General features: G+C 45.0%; 1 protein-coding gene across 5 annotated transcripts in view; it reads left to right on the forward strand.

The window, feature by feature from the left end:
• SPOP (speckle type BTB/POZ protein) overlaps positions 1-22,506 on the forward strand; it is a 75,427-nt gene that overhangs the window by 6,458 nt on the left and 46,463 nt on the right. For 3 of the 5 annotated variants that reach the window (XM_081932078.1, XM_081932079.1, XM_081932080.1), the window contains exon 2: positions 21,119-21,210. The exons of the other annotated variants lie outside the window; for them this stretch is intronic. The gene's annotated coding sequence lies outside the window, so the exon portion shown is untranslated. The remainder of the gene's footprint in view (positions 1-21,118; positions 21,211-22,506) is intronic. 5 annotated transcript variants of the gene reach the window in all.

Below are 22,506 nucleotides of genomic sequence, written 5' to 3' on the forward strand. Positions count from 1 at the left end.
TTTGACACCCCTGGTATATTGCATGCTGCATGGAGAGATAATGAGTCAGGTATGTTCTAAAACAGGTGTCAAACTCGGTTTACCTCAGGAGCACCTGAGGGGGGGAGGAGGGGAGAGTGGCCATGGCCTGCTTGATGTCACTCAAGTCAGGGGTGCCTGTGGGGGCCCAAGCACTCTGCCAGTGAAACAGGCTCCTGACCTCTCTTTTCAGCTGGGACGGCCTCTTGCAACCCGCTGCCAGTGAAAACAGAGCTCAGGAGGGCCCCACACAGCCCATCCGAGCTTCGTTTTCACTGGTAGAGGCAACACGGACGGTCCTTTGCTATTTCCAGTATAGTCCCGCAGGCCAGATCTAAGCCTGCGGGCCTTTAGTTTGACACCCCTGTTCTAAAACAATTGGTTATGAAATAGTAGACTGAAACTGCATAATGCATTTAATTTGAGCTGTGGCATGAACTGGTTTAAATATCTGGATATCCCTTTGGAACATCAGAGAAACACAGGTGAAATAGATCGAGGGCTGTTTTATTTTCAAGTATTATTAAATAATACTTTTGGACTTGATATGACCCATACCAGTGATGGCGAACCTTTGCCATAAGTGGGGGGAGCGCAGGGGGGTTGTGCGTGGGCATGGCACAACCATAATGCAATGTGTGACCTCCCAGTGCACATGCGCGTATGACAGGCACTCTCCCCATTTTTTGCATGCTTTTTTTGCCCTCCCCAGGCTCCAGAAGCTTGATAGGAGCCTGGGGAAGGCAAAAACAGCCTCCTCCGGAGGCCCTCAGAAGGCTTCAGGAGTTTCCCTGAAGCCTCTGGAGTGCAAAAAAACGGCCCTATGGGCAAACCGGAAGTTCGGGAATGGACGTCCGGTTTGCTCCTAGGGCCGTTTTTAGTCCTCCGGAGCATTCAGGGACCTTCAGGAGGCTTCCCCCTATCTTCATAGGGTCGTTTGTAGTCCTCCGGAGCCTTCAGGGAAGCCTCCTGAAGGCCCCTGAAGGCTCAGGAGAGTTTAAACCGGCCCTACGAACAAACTGGAAGTCTGTTCCCAAACTTCCGGTTTGCCCATATGGCCGTTTTTTTGCGCTCCGGAGGCTTCAGGGAAGCTCCTGAAGCCTCCGGTGGTGGTGGTGGGGCTGTTTTTGCCCTCCCCAGGCTTCTATAAAGCCTCTGGAGCCTGGGGAGGGTGAAAAATGGTGTTAAAAAAGGCTTAACTCAGCTAGCCAGCTGACAGGGCAATGCTTCGCGTGCCCTGACAAATGGCTCTGCATGCCACCTGTGGCACGCATGCCTTAGGTTCGCCATCCCGGACCTATACAAATCAATGTTCCTTTTTAAATACTGTCTGAAAAATTAAACCAAAGGTCCAACAGATGGATTTTTTTGGCTAAGTCTTACTGTTTTAGATAACAGATGGAATTTTACACTGTTATCCCATTTGAAATAAGACTGGCATATTCTATACAAAGTGGTCACGAGGTCAATTGGCCAAATAGTCCTCGATTTGGGACTGGTCACTTAGTGACTGTTCAAAGTTAGAAGAACCAACAGAAATCTTTACTTATAACAATCCAGTTCTGAAGTTCCAACTGCCAGGAACATTATGGTCATGTTACTGCATTTTGGGCACTTGGCAACTGGCCCACATTTATGGCTGTTTGCAATGTCCCACGGTGGCTGCAGTCGTGATTGCAATTTATGATGTCGTTGCCAAAAACTGGTGTTACTTCAGTTTCTGACAAAAACATCCTGTAGTAAACAATAGGTTCGTTTGATGACTGTGATGTTTGCTTAATGACCATTATGTTCTCTTAAACACCACAAAAGTTATAAAATCTGGTTGATCATGATTTGCAACTGTCACGACTACCATCATAATTGCCAGACTCAATTATGGTCATTAGTTGAGGAATACCTGTACTAAGCTAGAATCTTTCCTTGAACTTGATAGTTCTGAATATAGTAAGAGAGATTCAAACATTGAGCCTGTCCTGTAGAGTAAAGCAGTAAATATTTTAGCAAATTTTCATCTTCATCTTTGATGACTACAGTAATTGATCAGAGTATAAGGCAACTTAATTGTTTAATCAAAGAAGTATTGAATAATGCAAATTGAATACTTAAGTATTTTATCCACTTTTTAATTTTCTTTGGGAATAATCGATTTATGTTTTCTGAAGAAACCAGAGTGAGATCTAAAACAACTATATCAATGAATATTCTATATCTTTTTTTGGTATTGTTCTGTTTAGGAAATTGTTTTTGTTTAGCATTCTCAAAGAAAATCAGACTTTAAGGCTAAAGATTTGTATATCCATGTGCAAGTTATTCCAGACCAGAAAATAAAAAAGTCAATTTCATTGATATATTTATCTATTTTTATCCCACCTTTATTATTTTTATAAGTAAATGAAGGCAGCGAACATACTCCTCTTATTTTATCCACAACAATAGACCTGGTATGTGTGTGTTTGTGTTTTGGACTGAGAGAGAATAACTGGCCCAAGGTCTCCCAGTTTTCATGACTAAATTGGACTAGAACTCACAGTCTTCTATATTTCATGCATAAGACCAATCTAATCTTTTGTTAAAACAACTTAGGCTACTCTGAAACACATTTACATATCTTTGTGAGTATATAAATATTTTGTTTCAAATACTTATGAAATTTGCCTTCCTAAATTACCGTGTTTCCCCGAAAATATGACATGTCCTGATAATAAGGCCATGCCACATTTTTCTAGTGGACAAAAATATAAGCCCTCCCCCCGCAAATAAGCCCCCTAGACAACCCTCCACCTACGGACAGACAGAGCGCCGCTCACCAACCTAGAGGTATCCCAAAGGTGCCAAGCCGTTGGAACGGGGGGTGGGCAAAGGTGATTGTGTTGCTTGGCATCTTCGGGATACCACTAGGCTGGTGAGCCCTGCTGTGCCCAGCTGGAGAGGGGGGTTGCCGGGCGGCTTCTCTTTTGCGAGCGGGCTCCCGAAGAGCCAGGCACAGCCTTGGGCGAACGGCTGTGTTGCGCTGTCGCAGCAGCACAGCACAGCAGCCATGAAGTGATCACGCTCATGAGCAGCCACCCGGCAAACCCCCTTTCCAGCCGGTCACAGTGCCATTCACTGACCTAGGGGTATCGCCAAGCTGCGTGAGCACTGTTCATTGCGGCTGCCATGGCTTGGAGCCTTTGAAATGCCAGTGAATGGCGCTCTGCATGGCTGGAGAAGGGGGTTGTTCAAGCGGTTGTTACGCTCCCACTCGCGCGCCTCCCAGCCTCACGATGCCCAGGCCCAACTCTCCCTGCAGAGCCAGAGCACCTCCACTCCCGCTGCCGCCGCAGCCATCCCAGCATGACTTTTCTGGCGGCTTCCAAACCGAGTCTTCCGGCAGTGGCTGCTCTGGGTGTACGCTCTATGGTTGTGGTCAGGCTGCTGGCAGAGTGTATTCCCAGAGTGTACAACCATAGAGCGTACACCCAGAGCGACCACTGCCGGAAGACTCAGTTTGGAAGCCGCCGAAAAAGCCATACTGGGATGGCTGCGTCGGCGGGGGAGTGGAGGTGCTCTGGTTCTGCAGGGAGAGCTGGGCCAAGGCATCGTGAGGCTGGGAGGCGCGCGAGCAGGAGCGGAACAGTTGCTCACGCAACCCTCCTCCAGCCATGCAGAACGCCATTCATTGGCATTTCGAAGGTGCCAAGTAGCAGGAGCCAGGTGGTGGCGAACAGGCACTCACACAGCTTGGCAATACCCCTAGGTCAGTGAATGGCGCTGTGCCCGGCTGGAAAGGGGGTTTGCCGGGTGACTGCTCGTGAGCGTGGTCGCTTCATGGCTGCTATGCTGCGCTGCCCCTGAGGCTGTGCACGGCTCTTCGGGAGCCTCCTTGCAAGAGAGCAGCCACCTGGCAACCCCAAAACAATAAGCCCTTCCTTGATAATAAGGGCCAAGCCATATTTTGTAGGTAAAAAGAAAATAAGACCCTGTCTTATTTTCGGGAAAACATGGTAGTAGGTTTTACAGAATTCCTACGCAATCATTATTTTTCTCACTATAACTAACTTATGAGGATGGTTGGGCTGAGAATTGATGATTGGTCCAAAGTCATCCAGTGAGCTGCTGGTCTAGAACTTGGCCTCTCCAGTGTTGGGAGGGTATTTTAACTTTCTTTGTCCTGTGCTGCTAGTTCTCAGAAGCTTTTATCAGTTTTTGTTGCTTATCAACCTGAGACTATTTGTTGCTGTTTAACTCTCAATTTGTTTGATTAAAGTTGTTCTAATAAAAATATGAGATCTAAAAAAAAATCAAATATGCCCATCCAGAATTCACTTAGCACAAGGCAAATTCTTTGATATTCTTTTTTTAAAGAGAAACATACAAAACAAATAAAAACATTGTTAATTTGATTTATGCTTATTTCAGAAAAGCTCAAAAAGTATTTACTACATATATTTTTCAGTTTTTAATTGCCTTCTGTGTTACATTTACCGTGTTTCCCCGAAAATAAGACAGGGGCTTATTTTCTTTTGCCCCACAAAATATGGCCTTGGGCTTATTATAGGGGAGAGCTTATTATTTCTGGGGCAGGTGAGAAGCAAGGCGCGCCTTTTACCTTTCCAGCTCCGTCGCGTTCCTCGCCATTGTGCTCAGGGAAGTGGCTGGTAAAAAAAAAAAACTTCTCGCGAGTTCAATCAAACATCTTGAAATCGCGAGGAGGTTTCTTTTTTCCAGGGGCTTCCCTGAACACAATGGCGAGGAACGCGACGGAGCTGGAAAGGTAAGAGGCACGCCTCGCGGCCCAACACCACCCACCTCGCCCCAATGGTAAAGGCAGCCTGCCTGGTTCCCTTCCCCGCCATCCCTTTAACGAGGGGTGGCAGGTGGGGGGGAGAAGCGAGGCATGCCTCATAACTTTCCAGCTCCGTTCCGTTCCTCGCCCTTTCGCCGATTGAATCCCCTTGTAAAAAAAAACTCATGAGTTCAACTCGCAAGAGGGGATTCAATGAGCGAAAGGGCGAGGAACGCGACGGAGCTGTCAGTCTCTGGTAGCGCTAGGACATGCGTCGCGCTTCTCCCCCCCCACACCTCTCCCCCCTCACTAAAGGGACGGCAGGAGAGGGAACCAGGCAGGCTGCCTTTACTGTTGGGGTGAGGTGGGCGGTATTGGGCTGCGATGCGCACCTCTTTCCAGCTTCATCGCATTCCTCACCCTTTCGCCGATTGAATCCCCTTGTAAAAAAAACCTCATGAGTTCAACTCGCAAGATTTTTTTTACAAGGGGATTCAATGAGCGAAAGGGCAAGGAACGCGACGAAGCTGGAAAGATAAGAGGTGTACCTCACAGCCCAACACCGCCCACCTCGCCCCAACAGTAAAGGCAGCCTGCCTGGTTCCCTCTCCTGCCGTCCCTTTAGTGAGGGGTGAGAGGTGGGGGGGGAGAAGCGCGACGCATGTCCTAGCGCTACCAGAGACTGACAGCTCCATCGCGTTCCTCGCCCTTTCGCTCATTGAATCCCCTTGTAAAAAATATCTTGCGAGTTGAACTCATGAGGTTTTTTTTACAAGGGGATTCAATCGGCGAAAGGGCGAGGAACGGAACGGAGCTGGAAAGGTAGGAGGCGTGCCTCGCTTCTCCCCCCCCTACCTGCCGCCCCTCGTTAAAGGGACGGCGGGGAAAGGAACCAGGCAGCCTGCCTTTACCATTGGGGCAAAGTGGGCGGTGTTGGGCTGCAGGGCGCGCCTCTTACCTTTCTAGCTTTGTTGCATTCCTCGACATTGTATTCAGGGAAGCCCCTGGTAAAAAAAAACCCCATCTCGTGATTTCAAGATGTTTGATTGAACTCGTGAGAAGTTTTTTTTTCACCAGCCGCTTCCCTGAGCATAATGGCGAGGAACGCGAGGAAGGGAACCAGGTAGGCTGCCTTTGCCGTTGGGGTGGGCGGTGTTTTTTTGCACGAGAAGGAACAGGCAGGAGGGGTTGATCACATTGCTGGCCTGCCGCTGTTTTTGCCGCGAGCCCTCTTTTTGCCCCGGAAGCCGGTAGGTGGTACAGTGTTAATGGTGGGGACTGGTTGCGCATGTGCTTAAATATTTGGGGCGGGCTTATTTTCAGGGGAGGGCTTATTATGGCGCATGCTCTGAAAAGCCCGATTGGGCTTATTAGCAGGGCGTGTCTTATTTTCGGGGAAACACGGTAGAAGTGTATATAGTTCTAATCATAGGGAAAGTATGCATATCCATTCCTCAAAAATATTGACAGTATTTTAACCAATCTGGGGACAATGCACTGACTACTTGTTTTGTTTATCTTTTTTGCATTTCCAAAATCGAGGCTTTAGGAAGGAAAGAGTTTGGTGCAGTGCTATAATTTGAAATGTATTTTATGTTGTGAAAGCTAAACTAGAGCCAAATCATACACCTACTTGTAAAGAATGTATTGAAAATAATTCACTCATATCAGCCCTCCATAGTTCTATTTGCATTATGCTTTAAAATGGGAAGTGATGAAGCCCATTTATTTTCTCCTTAATTAAAATATCTTTTCTGCTATGCTTTCATTCAGGTTTATACTGAAGAGCCAAAGTAGTTCCTCCATAGAGACCAGTTAATCAACAGACAGAACAAACATTGGTTGAGATTAATTTAGACAATTGTGAGGGCTCTCTAACAGGCATTAGCATTTAAAGTAAAAACAATTCCGAAAATAAATAAATAAATAAATAAAATAAAATAGCCTTCTTATTGGCTTTTCCCCATTACCTTTAACCAATACATTTAGCTCATCTTTCCTAGAATTGCATGTTACATACCTTAACTATAATTATCAGTTTCTTCAACATTTTTAGCTAAGAGCCAATTTGGTCTAATGGTTAAGACACAAAGCTAGAAAGCAAGAGACTATGAATTCTAGTCCTGCCTTAGCCAGAAAAGCCAGATGAGTGATTTTGAGCCAGTCACATTCTCTCAGTCCAACACACCTCACAGGGTTGTTGTTGGGAGGAATATAGGAGAAAGGTGTATTACCTTGAGTTAGTTGTAAAAATAATAGACGGGATACAAATAAATAAATAAATATGCCTTATAACAATATCATTTAGACTTACATACCACTTCACAGTGCTTTACAGCCCTCTCTAAGCCGTTTACAGAGTCAACCCCCAACAATCTAGGACCGTGATGGAGAACCTATATCACGCATGCCACAGGTGACATGCAGAACCTTCTCTGTGGACATGCAAGCTGTCGCCCACCTCAGCTCCACCGTGCATGCTTGCTCACCTTCCGCCGGCCAGCTAATTTTCAGGTCTCTGCCATGTGGGGTTGGGGTGCCTGTGTGGGGGCAGGGGATTGCATCTGCATGCACAAAGGGAGGGTGCGCACGCATGCGTGGGTGTGGGTGTGGCTCATGACCCATTTTTGCTCCCAGGCGGTTGCAGGGAGGCCTACTAGGCCCAAAATGCAGGGGGGCGGGTGGAGGGCGGGGAGTCACACATGCATGTGCAGGGGGCGTGGCGTGAGGGGGGTTGCATGCACATTGCATTATGGATCCAGACCTGTGTGCGTGTTGTCACACACACACCTGCTTTCAGCACATGACAACAAAAAGGTTAGCCATCACTGATCTAGGAACTCATTTTATCAACCTCAGAAGGATGGAAGTTTGAATCAACCTTGAGTGGGTAAGAATCGAACTGCTATATTGCTGGCAGCTGGCAATCAGCAGAAGAAGCCTTAAGTACTGCATTCTATTGCGCCACCATGGCTCATGGCAGTATTTTTAAAACATCCTTATTTCTCTGCTTTGTCTACAGTATTCTATCTTTTCCCTACTATATACATGAAGGTTGCATCCTGCATTAAGTTGCATGCCTTACTGAATAAATTAGAATTGGTTGGGGCATTCACACAATATGTAGTTCATACAGCATCTAAACCAAAACCAGTCAAATTAGATTATGGCTTAATGTGAAGGTTCTAAAATTATGTGGACTACGAATCCTCAAATTGGTAAATGAATCTGTAATGATTCATTTGTATTAAATAAATATACCACTATTCATAATTGGTTTTTAATATTTAGCAGATGAAATAATGATAAAATCTCACAAGTGTGAGATAAACAATAAAACAATTCAATTTAAAACATTTTTAATGGGAAAGATAAACTTACTAATTTTGCATAATTCAAGGAATCTGGCTTTTATTTTTATTTATTTTGGACTGATGTTTGTTGTTTATGGGAACAGTTGTAAAAAGAAAATTTAACTTTAAATCTGATGTGTCAATGCAGAACTAAAGCGAATTTAGATAGCAACTCAGCTTTGTGTGTGCAAGCCATCAGGCTTCTCAAAGCCAGAGAAATCTGTCAGGCTTCTTGCCTAGGGAAAAGCAAACCCAGAAAGCTCAAGGGAAGTTTAGACCTCTTGTGTCTAGGGTAATAATTCCCAAACAACTTCAATAAGTTGCTCTGTTAAAAAGATTTGTTGGCGTTGGCAATAGTCAAACCAATGTGCAAACAAGTGCATGAGTATGGAATGCTTCTATGCACCTTTTAGCAAAACACAGTTGCTGCTGCAAAGGAGATTGAAGACTGAAGGACCACTCAATAATGCCTTCAGTAGGATAGGCCTATCTACCACCAGAGGTCCTTTCCAAAGGCCCAGAATGGATCACTTCATATCAATATTTTTTATCTTTTTGGTGGACTAGGTTATAGGAAACTTGTATTCCCTCTTTCTTTCATAAAACTAAAAGAATGACAGTAAGGTTTACATTTGCTTCTACTGATAATGCACTGTGCCAGTTGATAGCAAACAGCTAATTAACTCAATGTTTCTATAACTGCTTGCTGCAGCAACTTCCAACAGGAAAAAAAGCATAAATTGGCAGTAAAGCACTATCTTTGACCTGCAACCAACAAGGACCTTCTCTATCTATGACAAGCACTGGCTGGCTGGCATATTTTAACAGATTTGCCTGATTATGAGGCCAAATAGTCCCAAATAGCTGGATCTTGGTGTGAATAAGAATTAGGGCTGCCAGATCTGAGCTTCAAAAAAGCTATCAAAGAATACCTGATCCAAAGTCATCCAGTGGGTTTCTGTCGTTAAGGTCAGAGTGAAACCTAGCCCAATGCCATAGCTATCATTTAGTGTTAGCTCTAGTTAGAACAGTGTTGCATCTTATTGTGATCTGGATATCTAGTTGTGTATTTTATGTGTGTATGTGCAAAAAAAGAGCAGGATTCTAGGTTACAAGGTGAAAATAAGCAGGTGATTGCAATATTTGGATTCTCTCCCCCCCACCCCCATCATTTTGCACCTATATTTGGATTATATACTGTATCTCCTTTGACACTGGAAAAATATAGGTATGTGGAGGATGGGGAACAATCATATTGTGGAAACTTTTGATCTGAAATTGAAGGATGCACCTCAGTACATTGGGAAGTACTATAAACACGGGGCATTTCAAGTTATAAATGTTTAATATTCCTAGAAATCAGACTGGGGTTGAACATCCATTTTCCAGCCTAAGCAGAGGAAATCAATCAGATGTAGTGACAGTCCATTGTTTGCCACTGGGCCATCATTGTGCTCTCTTCCCATCTTTCCCTCAAAACTGCTGCTAATGCCTCTGCTTTGGATGCAGCTTCCTTCTAACTCAGTTGCTAAGCATTGGGATCACAGCTCTTTTTTCTTTTCTTTTTCGTACCTCCATATCTCCATATAACTGCTAATGGAATAAGCAAAGGGAATCAGACAAAAGGGAGCTTGTTTTAAGATCTTCTATGGGTGTTTACTAGTAGGGAGAACATGGAGTAGTGTAAACTTTGTGGATCTGGTCTGACGGGCATTTATTCTGGATAATGCGGGGGGGCGGGGGGAGGAAGCCAAAAGGCTTGCACATACAAAACTGGAACCGTGTCAGTACTTGCTTCAGGTTTTGCTTGGATAACTACGTATTCAAGCCTTTCCCCCCCCCCCCCCAATTTGTAGTCCTCTCAATTTGCTCAGGACACATAATTTGAGATTGCTTGGCTTAATATGATACCTAAACTCGGCTAAGATAGCATCTTAAATCATGATCCACTGTGCTCAGGTAAAAATTGTTCATAAAACAAAGATGTGCAAAGGAGGAATTAGCCAGACTTCCTAAACTAAAGTTTTGTCCTGCAGTGACATTTTCATAGAAACAGACACTTGTCCCGTAGCCTGAGTACTAGATTTACAGAAGGAAGGTGCTATATTAAGTTCAAGAAAAGAAGAACTGGCTGTTCTGGATTAAAAAAAAAACTTGAGAAAATGATTAGTGTACTAGAGTCTTGCAAAAATTCTTGAAAATGATGTACCAATATATACAGTATACCACAGAAGTGAGTACACCCCCTCATATTTTGTAAGTATTTAAGTATATCTTTATGTAGAGCAACAATTCATTTTTTCAGATCCTCAGTTCATTGTCATGAGATGCCATGTTGAACTTCCAGTGACAGTACGAGAGAGTGAGAGCGATAACACCAAATTTAACACACCTTCTCTCCCTTCATACCTGACACCTTGTAACATTAATGAATGTCATGACACCAGGGAGGGAAACCAGCTATTTGGGCCCTATTTGGACATTATCACTTAGGGGCGTACTCACTTTTGTGGCCAGCAGTTTAGACATTAATGGCTGTATATTGCGTTATTTTGAGGGGACAGCGCATTTACAATTATACAAGCTGTATACTCACTACTTTATATTGTAGCCAAGTGTCATTTCTTCAGTATTGTCACAAGAAAATATATATTTAAATATTTACAAAATGTGAGGGTGTGTACCCGCTTCTATGATATACTGTATATTGTACTGTATATGTAAAAGATGGAATTGTGGAGGATAACAGATCGGGGATAACCTATTCATATTGATTCTTTCTACTTCTCCATATTGTGAAGGCAGAGAGATGAGAGCTTGATTAACCTTTGACCCTCCTTTCTGATTCAGTCAGCTTGTTTGGGGTTGGCTACTAGGGCCATGGTTAAGTGAGGTGCCTTTTTAAGTGCATGGTGTGCTCCCTCTAGCTAAAAGGAAATAATTATGGTATATTTATTTAAAAAATTCTCCTTGACTCAGATTTTCTAATTACAGACTAATCTCATATATTCCATTCTTGGGGAAGTTGTTTGAGAAAGTGGTTGCCTCGCAATTCCAGTTTTCTGGATCAACCTCAAACGTTGTTTCCTCCGACATATGGTACTGAGACTACTTTGACCATCTGGATGGATGATCTGTGCTAGAAATAAAGAGGAGAGTTAGAACTAACAGGATGTCTTGGTGGGTTTTGATACTGCCAACTAGGATATCCTTCTAGACTGTCTGATTGGGCATTGAGAACCTTCTTTTGCAGTGGTTCCAATCCAATGCAAAAGTTCTGTCCTCAGCAGTGATTTCTATTTAATATTAATTTATTTGTATCCTGTCTTTTATTATTTTTAAAATATCACAACATGATAAAGATACCAACATACCTTCTTCCTCATTTTTCCCCACAGCAGAAATCCTGTGAGGGGAGTTGGGATGAGAAGAGAGTGACTGACATAAAGTTATCCAGCTGGCTTTCTTAGGTGGGACTTAGACTCATGGTTGCCTGCTTTCTAGCCTGGTGCCTTAACCACTAGATCAAACTGGGTCTTTAATTAATTGATACCTACATTATTGTCCTACACAGTATTTCATAGGATCCCAACTTGTCTTTGTGCTGTTTGATATATACATGAGAACTTTTGCTGATGAAACCTAATACTAGTATAGCCTCCTTTCTAGCTATATGGAAGCAATTACTTGATTGCCTAAGCTTCATAATGGCTGGATGAGGGAGTAGAAGCTGAAATTAAATCTGGATATGACAAAAGTGTTTTTGTTAAAGATAAATCTACATTCTGGAAATAAATGATGTTTGTTTGAGATATTTTCAGAGAGGGAACGTGTTCAGTTTCAGGGTGATCATATATATATATATATATATATATATATATATATATATATATATATATATATATATATATATATATATATATATATATATATATATATATATATATATATATATATATATATATATATATATATATATATATATATATATATATATATATATATATATATATATATATATATATATATATATATATATATATATATATATATATATATATATATAATTTTTACATTTAAAACAATGCAATGCCGCGGAGTCGGAGTGATCGTATATTCACATTATGTACAGCTAGTTTCAACCATTAACAGTTAATCTACTTAATACATTGTCTGTCCTTCTGTTTGATCACAATATATATATTTGTTCCAGTCTTGTCATCTTAACTTATACCAATCATAAAATCTATTCCATACCTCAAAATATTCTGATTCCCCTTTATTTTTAAGTTCCAAAGTGACCCTATCTGCTTCTGCACAGAGTGATCTTTTGACTACCAGCTGTCACTGGGTTTGGAAATGGTAATTTCATTTTATTATGCTTTATACTATGACAGAGACTAAAAGCTTATGAATTTCATACAGGTACCTTGCTTCCCTTATTCTAAAAACTAAAGTATTTGATGTGATTTCTTATACCTCATAAGTTTAATTGTGGGCCCAGCAAAAGCCTGAGAATTTTCTGAAATCCAAGAATCATTTATCTTACATAGAAGCTAACAATTGCTTTTCTAAGTTAGGAGCTTCCTATTGGATAACTAATTTGCATTGCTAAATCAATAGTGCACTAATCAACCTTTTTTTATCCCCAAGTAAGCAAAAAAGTAATTTTATAAGTGGTTCCTTTTGACAGTTGAATAGGAAATGAAAACTGAAATCCTATGACTGCCTTCGTTAAATTGCCTCTGCGTCAGGTCCCATAGTTCCATATCAGGATGCTGCAATTTTGGTGGGAGGGGGAAACTTGGGGAGATTCTCTGCATGGGATTTCATTTGCTTTGCTTTGCTGTACTGGTGGGAAATAGGGAGGGGAAAGGAATGTGCCTCGGGTTATGTTAGGAAAGGAGAGAAGAATGTGCTTTGAACCATCTGCTTTATCTCACCACCAGAGAAAGCGAAACCGAAGTGCCTGGGAACTAACAGTTATCATTTTCTCTACCCAAGGTTCTCAAAACATCTTTGCACCTTGAGATTGACTCGATATAGACCTGGACATTAGGAGGGGCTTTGCTTATAGTGGTTTAACGCTTTGAGCGGGAAACTTCAGATACTGCATCTCCTTTGCTATCACTGTCTTTCAATAAAAGTTCCTTTTGAAATGATAATTGTTTCAAGAGTTCTGCTTTCTTGAGAAGACTGGTGAGGCAGGACTTTACACTCTGTTACTCTTTGTTACCCTAGGCATGCTTATTTACCTTGTCCCTTGGAAAGCTGGTATTGTAACTCAGAAAGTTGAGTGGTACCTGCCAGGATTCAGTGATTATTAATATATACTTAGTGCAAGAAGTTCTTGCAACAGGCCATATTTACCAGGTAAAGAAATTCCTGGTGAATAAAACTACAGGTAATCCTCAATTTATGATGGATTGCTTAGTGACATCTTGAAGTTACATTGGACACCCCCCTCCCCATGTATTTATAATCCAGTTCTGATGGCTGCCTCTAGCAGTCACATGACCTCATTTTGGATACTTAATAATCATTTTTCATTTATAGCTTGAAGATACCTTCATCATGATGCAATTTACTGTGTTTTCACTGAAAACCAGCAGTTACTTCCAGTTTCTATCAAAAACACTGCATAGTGAGCAATGGGTTTGTTTTATGACTGAAGCATTTGTTTAACAACTGCTGCAAAACGGTAATAAAAATGGGCCCAATCATGTAGTGTCCTGCTTTACAACTGTTATGGGCAGGCATCATTATGATAATAAATGGAGGACTACTCCAGTAAATAATCTATATTATGTCTAAAGAAGTGGTGGAATTCAAATTTTTTTACTATCGGTTCTGTGGGCATGGTTTGGTGGGTGTGGCATAGCTTAGTGGGCATGGCAGGGGAAGGATACTGTTAATTCTCCATTCCCTCCCCACTGCAGGGGAAGGTTACTGCAAAATCCCCATTTCTTCCCGATCAGCTGGGACTCGGGAGGCAGAGGATAGATGGGGCGGGGCCAGTCAGAGGTGGTATTTACCGGTTCTCTGAACTACTCAAAATTTCTGCTACCAGTTCTCCACAGCTGGTCAGAACCTGCTGAATACCACCTCTGATCTAAAGCTAGTGTGTGGGATTTGGTGGTGGTGGTGGGAAAATTGATGCAAATGCTACCAAATAATAATTGCAGCCATTGAGAAGGTGGTTCTGTAGAATTTAATATTGCATGATTTAAGACTACAGTCTGTGACTCCAGAAACTCGAAATTTAAATACTGCAGATATTTTAACTTGAAGATCTTAACAATAATAATATATATTTCTGCTACTCCGTATACTAGAGATTTCAGGCATGCATATAGCTACTGATTCCACTGTACATACTGTATGTGCATTATTATTTTAGTTGCATATATACTTATATGAAGTTAACAAAGTACAGTAGTCATTGATAAGAGCTGATGATCTTTATGTTAAGTGGAATCTTGACAAGTTCAAACTTGTTCTCTGAGTTAACTTGAGAGCGTGTATCCATTTCATTGTCAGATTGGCACATTGATTATGAAGTGGGAATGCTTTTGTATAAATAATATTTGTCTCTTTATGTTGGCTTGGTTTGTGTTCTAATATGAATATTTTAAAATATACTGATTTCTGTCTATGGCATCTTAAAAGGACACACATATATATGCTACATATAATACATCTGCATTTTTATAAGATGTCTAATTGGTATAGAATATTAACTGCTACCTTTCTAAGATAATAGTGTTGCCTTGCCTGTTGATATTGGAGTGGAAGGATTGTTGTATTCTCCATAGTGAGGGGGAAGAGTATCCAGACTGGGTTAACCTTGTCCCCTCATTGATTGGACTGAATCAGATAAGCTCTTTGGGCACGCCCACTGGTCACCAGGCACTACCCAGTTATCAACTCAGTCCACTCACTGGATGGTTGACCATTCTGGATCTCCAGCAATTTAATACAATTTTAAGGAAAAAAGACTTGGACCCGCGAATTTTGCCTCCCAGCACTGCGCTTTAGCCTCCCATCTGCAAAAGAAGGACTGCCACAAGCCCTCTGGGGCGGCACGCTGCCCTGGCCACTGAGTGAGACCGGAGTCAGTGAGGACTTTTGCCGGGCAAGCAGGAAAGAGGGCACAAGCCTCCTGGAGGCAAGCCCTGCCACAGAGGTTCGACAAGCGCAGGAGCTCTCCTCTCAGGGTCGAGCGATGAACCGCGGCTTTTCCAAGCGCCGCGGAGCGCCTGCGCTACCTCCACGTGGCCAGATGATCGCAGAGAAGCAGAAGAAGAAATCCCTGCAACAGCGGCATCGGAAGGAGGCAGGAGGCAGGAATCCAGCGGCAAGGGTGCGTGGCAGCTCCAAAAAGCCCCAGCGGCTAGGTGAGCACTTTTAAAAGTCGCTCCCTTTCTTCTTAGCCGCACGGCGCCATTTTGAAGTCGGGAGGATCCATGTGGTCCAAGATGGAGGTGCCCAGTGGCTCCGAGGAAGAAGGCAGCCAGGCAGTTGCAAGGCCTGTCAGCAGCCCTACCGGAGGGGCAGAGAAGCATCCACCCAGGTCAGTGGCCTTCCCAGAGACTGCCCAAAGGAGGGGGGGAGGAAAGGCTAAATCCAAACAGAAGTACCTCTCCCCCAGGGCAGATCCAAAGGAAGGGGGCAGAGGCCTTCCAACCCTCCTTCCAAGTACGAGAGGCGAAGGCATAAGACTTTGGAAAAGCTCTGCAAGAAGGCAAGTGACCACAAGAGCATCCCAGGTATGGGCACAGAGGGGCAGGCTCCAGGGACTCCCTCCCCCATTGGAACAATAGAGGAGAACCCAACCATGCAGGCTAGGATCCCTATAGACACCTCTGGCCTTTGGGGATCTGCTCAGGGGGGACAATCCACTTCTCTCTGTGCAGTGGGAGCAGCCCTGCCCACAGGACCTCCAAGCCTGGGCATTCCTCCAGCACAGGGAGGCATGGGCCAGCCCCCTCTCATAGGGACACCCAGTTTCCAAGAGATGATGATGAGTGCCTTTCAGCAATGCATAGCAGCGGCATTCCAACAGCCAAAGCCACAGGGGGCCCCTCCTTCCCCTCCCAGGGCCCGGGACTTCTTGGATGTCCAGGAGGAAGACCTTCCCAGTTCCTCAGCCTCATCCCAGGAGGACAGCGACCTGGACAGAGGAGGGAGAGATCAGGGAGAGCAAGCTGTCTGATGGTGAAGGCATACATTCACCGGGTTGTTTCAGCCTTCGCTGTTCAAATCTCTGCTCTTCAAGGCCAAGACAGCAGCCAAGCTGGGCAACAAAGCTACAGAGGCTCCACCTCCACGCCAGTGCTTCTCAGCGGAGAACATTTTTGATGAGCAGACTATCGAGGCTGACACGATACCTATGCCCAAGGCCTTCCTTACCCTGGTCAAGTGCCATTGGGCATCCCCCACTTCGGGCCCTTCACCTTTAGCCACGTACAGGGTCTTCTTTAACATGGACCAGGAGATGGCACAGAAGCTGGCACAACCTTCCATCGACGCTCCGGTCGTGGCTCTGCACACGACTACCACCCTGCCCGGGGAACCAGAAGATGCTCTAAAGTTGGAGGACAGGAAGGCGGACCTCACCTTGCAGAAGGGTCATCAGGCGGCTGCTTGGGCGGTGAAAGCAGCCACCACAGCCTCCTTCATCAACCGATCATCCTTGCTGTGGCTGCAGGAACTACAGCAACGCAGCCCTATAACAGATGTCCGAGCCCATCAGGACATCAGCAAGCTGGTGGTGGCCATCCAGTTTTCGTCGGATGCCACCTTAGCTGCCGTCAAGTTTGCCTCCAGGGCAATCGCTTCTTCGGTGGCTTCCCGCAGACTGCTGTGGCTACGACATTGGCAGGCAGACGTCCGTCACCAGTGGCGACTGGCATCAGCTCCCTTCACAGGGGATGCCCTCTTCGGACCAGCACTGGAGCCGTTCCTGATTGAGAACAAGGACAAGAGGAAGGTCCCTCCCATAGCCCCGAAGAAGGGCAGCTTCAGGATGGCGCCATATCCCAGACGCTTCTACTCCTGGGGTCAAGATTTGGGGTCCTTGTTTCGGGGTCAGGATTCTTTTAGGGGATCAGAGGCGGGGTACTCAGGGAACAGGCAGTACCAGGGGGGATTCTCTGCCAGGCAGAGATACCCAGACAGGCAACAGAGAGGCAGGCAGCAGAAGTGGCCTTTTCGAGGGGGCAGAGGAGGCGAAGGGGGATGCTCCTTCCGCAAAAACTAAGTCTAGGTCCAGCTCTCCGCCCATCGGGGAGCGCTTGGCGTAGTTCGCCGACCGCTGGGACCTCTCCTCCTATGATAAGTGGGTGCAGAACACCATCAGGCATGGCCTTTCGCTAGAGTTTCTCTCCAACCCCCCAAGTTTCTTCCGGACATGTCCAGTCTCTAACAATCCGACCCGGGAGTTGCTGATGCAGGAGGCCATCCAGCACCTTTTGGAGATTAGGGCCATTCAGCCCGTGCCTCCAGAGCAGCAGGGTCAGGGGCCCTACTCCATCCTTCGGGGGGCTGGAGAGCGATCCTGGATCTAAAGCGCCTGAACCGCTCTATTCGATATAGGACGTTCAAGATGCACTCTCTGCACTCTATATTGGAAGGGATTAGGCAGGGGGACCTTCTAACATCCATAGACCTCACAGAGGCCTACCTGCACATTCCCATTGCCAGGGAGCACCGTAGATATCTCAGGTTCTGCTACCTGGGGCACCACTTTCAGTACCGGGCCCTGCCCTTTGGGTTGTCTTTGGCCTCTAGGGTATTCACTAAGTTATGGTGGCTCTGGCAGCACACCTGAGACAGGTACCGGTACGTATTCAATGTTACCTAGATGACCTGTTATCACAGTCATCTTCCTTTGAGGGTGCCCTAAGGGACTTAGATATCACCATGACAGTTCTGAGAGACCACGGGTTTTCGATGGACATGGCCAAGAGCCTCACGAGAGTGCTCCAATGGTTCCTTTTGTCTTTCCAGCGGAGGCGCATGAGCTGCTCACAGTCCAAGGTACTTCTTCTAGCAGAAGTCACTCGCTCCTTGTCTTGGTAGAAGTTCCTGGCGATCACAAAGTGCCTTTGTGATCTTTTGGACACCAGACCGCATAACGGTAACAACGGACGCCAGCCTGAGCAGTTGGGGTGCCCATCTGCAGGCTCAGATGGCGCAAGGACATTGGACTCAGGTGGAGGGGACTCACAGCATCAACTGGCTGGAGTTCAGGGCGGTCCGCCTGGCCCTCTTACATTTCCATCGCTCAGTCAGGGGCCTTCACATATTAGTCCTCACAGACAATATCACCACCAAGGCCCACATAAAACAGACGGGGGGGGGGAACAGATCGAGGGTTCTCGTGCAGGAGGCCAAGCGTCTGGGGCTGTGGACCGAAAGGAACCTCCGGTCTCTGAGGGCAGAGCACATAGTGCGGGGGGACAACAACAGAGCCGACTGGCTCAGCTGGGCCGAGGTGGACAACGCGGAGTGGAGGCTGCAACCGGCGATCTTCAAAGAGATGGCGGAGCGCTTCGGACGCCCGGAGGTCGACCTATTCGCCACTCTTCTCAAAGCCCAACTCCCGAGGTTCTTCTCCAGGTACCGGACACGGCTGTGGTTTGCAGATCTCCCGTCTCTGTCAGTGGAGAGACCCTGGAGAATTCCCCAGGAGAAGATATCCCTCAGCCAGGGGTCTCTGGAGCATCCAGGTCCCCAATGGCTCCAGTTGACTGCCTGGCACTTGAGCGGAGCATCCTGAGGAAAGACCTCTTCCCTGGCGTGATTCAGACCATCCAAGCTGCCCGCAGACTCTCCATGGAGCGCATCTACAGCGCCATATGGCGTGCGTTCTCTTCATGGTGTAGCTTCCGGGGGCACGATCCAATCCAGGTCACGGTGCCACAGGTCTTGGAATTTCTCCAGGCGGGCTTGGACAGAGGGCTGGCTCCCAACACGATCAGGAGGCAGGTTTCAGCCATTTCATCAGTTCTCCTGTGTGGCAGGAACCAAAGTTTGACTCACCACCCCATGGTCAAGCAATTCCTTAAGGGGGCTTCCAATCTCAAACCGCCCACGGTACACAGGTACCCATCCTGGCCTGGGACTTACACAGGGTATTGGACGCTCTGACAGGTGCTCCATTTGAGCATTTAAGCACTGTTTCCCTTAAGTTCCTGGCCCTTAAGGTGGTCTGTCTGGTGGCTATCACCTCCGCCAGAAGGATATCAACTGCATGCACTGTCCACCAGGGAGGACCTCTGCGTGTTCCACCAGGACAGAGTGGTGTTGCAGTTGGATCTGTCCTTCATCCCCAAGGTGTGCACCTGCTTCCATCGAGCACAGGAGCTGATCTTGCCCAACTTCTGTCCAGACCCTTCTCACCCGTTAGAGAAGAAATGGCACACTCTGGACATAAGGAGGGCTCTGAGGATTTACCTCAGGAGAACCAGGCCATGCAGGAAATCTGAAGCCCTGTTCGTCTCCTTCCAGCCGTGGACTCTGGGAAAAAAGATAACCTCCACAACCATAGGCAGGTGGTTGCGATCCTGCATTGCCACTGCCTATCAGTCACAGGGCCTGTAAACGCCAGGTCACATCACTGCTCATTCCACACGCAGCCACTTCCTTGGCCGAAATCTGCAGGGCAGCCATGTGGGCTTCTCCTTCACCTTTCGTAAGGAACTATAAACTGGACTCCTTTGCTTCGGCAGAGGTTTCTTTCGGCCGCAGGGTGTTGCAAGTGGTCCATAGGGCGGGGGCCACGCTTCACCAGGCATGAGTTGGCAGGGCATGTGCCTCTGGGGTCTCCCTCCCTAGGGACGTGTAGGCTTTGGTACATCCCAGTCTGGATACTCCTCCCCCTAACTATGGAGAAAGGGTGTTGATACTTACCTGATACGCCTCTTCTCATAGTGGGGGAGGAGTATCCAGCCCCTCCCTGACAATGTTGTTTTGATAAAATGTTATGTTGAGGTTTATAAGATTATGTTGTTGTTTGAAACAATAAAAGATAATATATGGAATAAGAAGTCTGGAGTGAATGGTGCAACGAGTCAGATAGAGTTCTTCGTTGATAACTGGGTAGTACCTGGTGACCAGTGGGCGTGCCCAAAGAGCTTATCTGACTCAGTCCAATCAATGAGAGGACAAGGTTAACCCAGTCTGGATACTCCTCCCCCACTATGAGAAGAGGCGTATCAGGTAAGTACCAACACCCTTTTCACTGTATTGATAGGATATATGTCTGAGATTAAAAGAATACCTTTTGTAAAGAAAGGAATTTCCCACTTGTCTTCTCCTGCTGTAAATTAAGATATTTGGTGGTATATTTAATTATATTAATAATTGACTCAAATTCTAAAAATCTTAAAAAAGCAATTCTTCATTCTTGTGCATGTATTTTGAAATGTTGTACTTTGCAGTTGACTCACTGCTTTTGGCTTCTCTCTGTTCAGTCTGACTCTGATTCTTTCTATTTTGGAGTTGAATGTCTACCCAGGAAGGCTATATTATTTGAGCATCATCTAGTTTTCTTCAGTTCAGAACTCTTTAGTGCTGCTAAACTTTTTTGTTTGCTATTTTCATAGAAAACTTCCAGAATATTGCCTCAGTGCCATTTAAGCACCCAGGTGTGTGTACTTTATCTTACTCTAATATACAGTTGCCCAGAAGCAATTAATAAAGCTCTGGCAATTCTTTTTTTGTTTAAATCATAACTATTTTTCTTTCTAATTCATTAAGTGACTGTTCTTTTTCCCCTGCCCCAGGATTTTTTAGAGCTTGATTTTCAAAGTCTTTGTCCTATTTTACCCTGTATACATTTTCTACAAATTATATTCACATTTTTTGCCATTTTATTTACTGGTTGTGTAGTATGTAGCAGTTAGTTAGTTTGCAATTTTCCTACTTTTTTCTATTTTTAAAATCTCTTTAACACCTTTCTCTTTTGTTAAAGGTTTGATATTACAGGTGACATCGCTGTCTCTGGCGTGGGTGTCTCCCTGATCCATTTCCATTTCTATGGACCCAGCTGACCAGGTGCAGAAGGTATCAAGGCTTTCTTGTTTTTCTTTTGCTTCAGATCTTACAGATAAGATACAAAATACAGACCTTACACTGCAGTGACTCAAGTTACAATTGTTATCTAAAATAGGCAGCATTTCCCCCCTATACTCTTCCACAATAAAATGTAAAAACTTTGATGTTCTAGCACATGTGCTATGTTATAGTTGTACAGAACAAGATACGGTATTCTAAAATCTTATTGCATAATACAAGTTGAAAAGAAATGTTTTTTAAATAAAATTTACATTATAGGTGTTTGCCTTGTGTTGATTTTCTCAAATGTTCTAGGCAACATATTGTCGCTTGAACTTTGGCAAACCTCCATAGGAGAAGAACATAATGCTGCCAACTGTTAAATTTTCCCTCCATTCCCTTGTTATTGAAATTTGAAATGTAGCTAAATTTATTGATAGAAGTTTAACATTGCAAGGTCATGTAAGAAAGAAGGTAGTGATTGTTTGTGTTCTGACATGATTTCATGTTATACTAGGGCCTTGTTTTGTGTAAAAAAATGGGTGCTACATACCCATTTATTGTATATGTATGTCAAAAATCAGAAGAAATAAGAAAGCAAATTCTCCTAGGCGCTGCTTGGAGTGTCCAAGCAAGCCTTGGTTAACTTCAGCTTGCTGCCCAAGGACTGAGTTTAAATATTTAGTATAGCCATGCCTCCCACTCCCTTTGGAGCTCAGTTTGAAAAACTCAGTCGCCCTAAAAGGATGTATTTGGGATTTCCCGTCCTTGGATAGCAAGCTGGATTTCTCCTACTTAGTTTAATGTAGCCTTTTTTATTTTTGTTTCCACAGTTGTAGACTTAGTTAGACCTAGGTTTTTTGTTTTACCCTTGAAAGAAGTTATTTTGCCTAATTAACCTTCCTCAGCGCGGATCAGGCTGCTTGAAGCGTTCCAGCCTCCCGCGTCTCCACGCAGTTCTGACAGCACCGGGAGGCTGGTCAGCGGCTGCTGGCAAGCCTAGGGGCCAGGTAGGAGAGACAGGAGCCCCTGCGAACCGTCTGAGGACCCCTCTTAGTCCCGGAGGCTCTACTGAGCACTCCGGTCACCGACGGCAGCCCGGTGTCGCTCCAAGATTGCAGCGGCCATTTTGGAAGAGAAAAAAAGTGCGTACTTTAAATCCAAGCCGCTTTTTTCTCTTTTCTGTGCTGCCGCCTGGTCCTTTAGAAGATCAGCCTCTGGGAGGGGTGTTGATCAAGTGGCCTTGCTCTGAGTCTCTAGGCAGGCCTCCCCCTCCCCTGAAGACCTTGATTGCCGGCTACAGGG

This window comes from Natrix helvetica (genome assembly GCF_964273705.1).
Source record: "Natrix helvetica genome assembly, chromosome: Z".
In the NCBI taxonomy this organism is placed as follows: Eukaryota; Metazoa; Chordata; class Lepidosauria; order Squamata; family Natricidae; genus Natrix; species Natrix helvetica.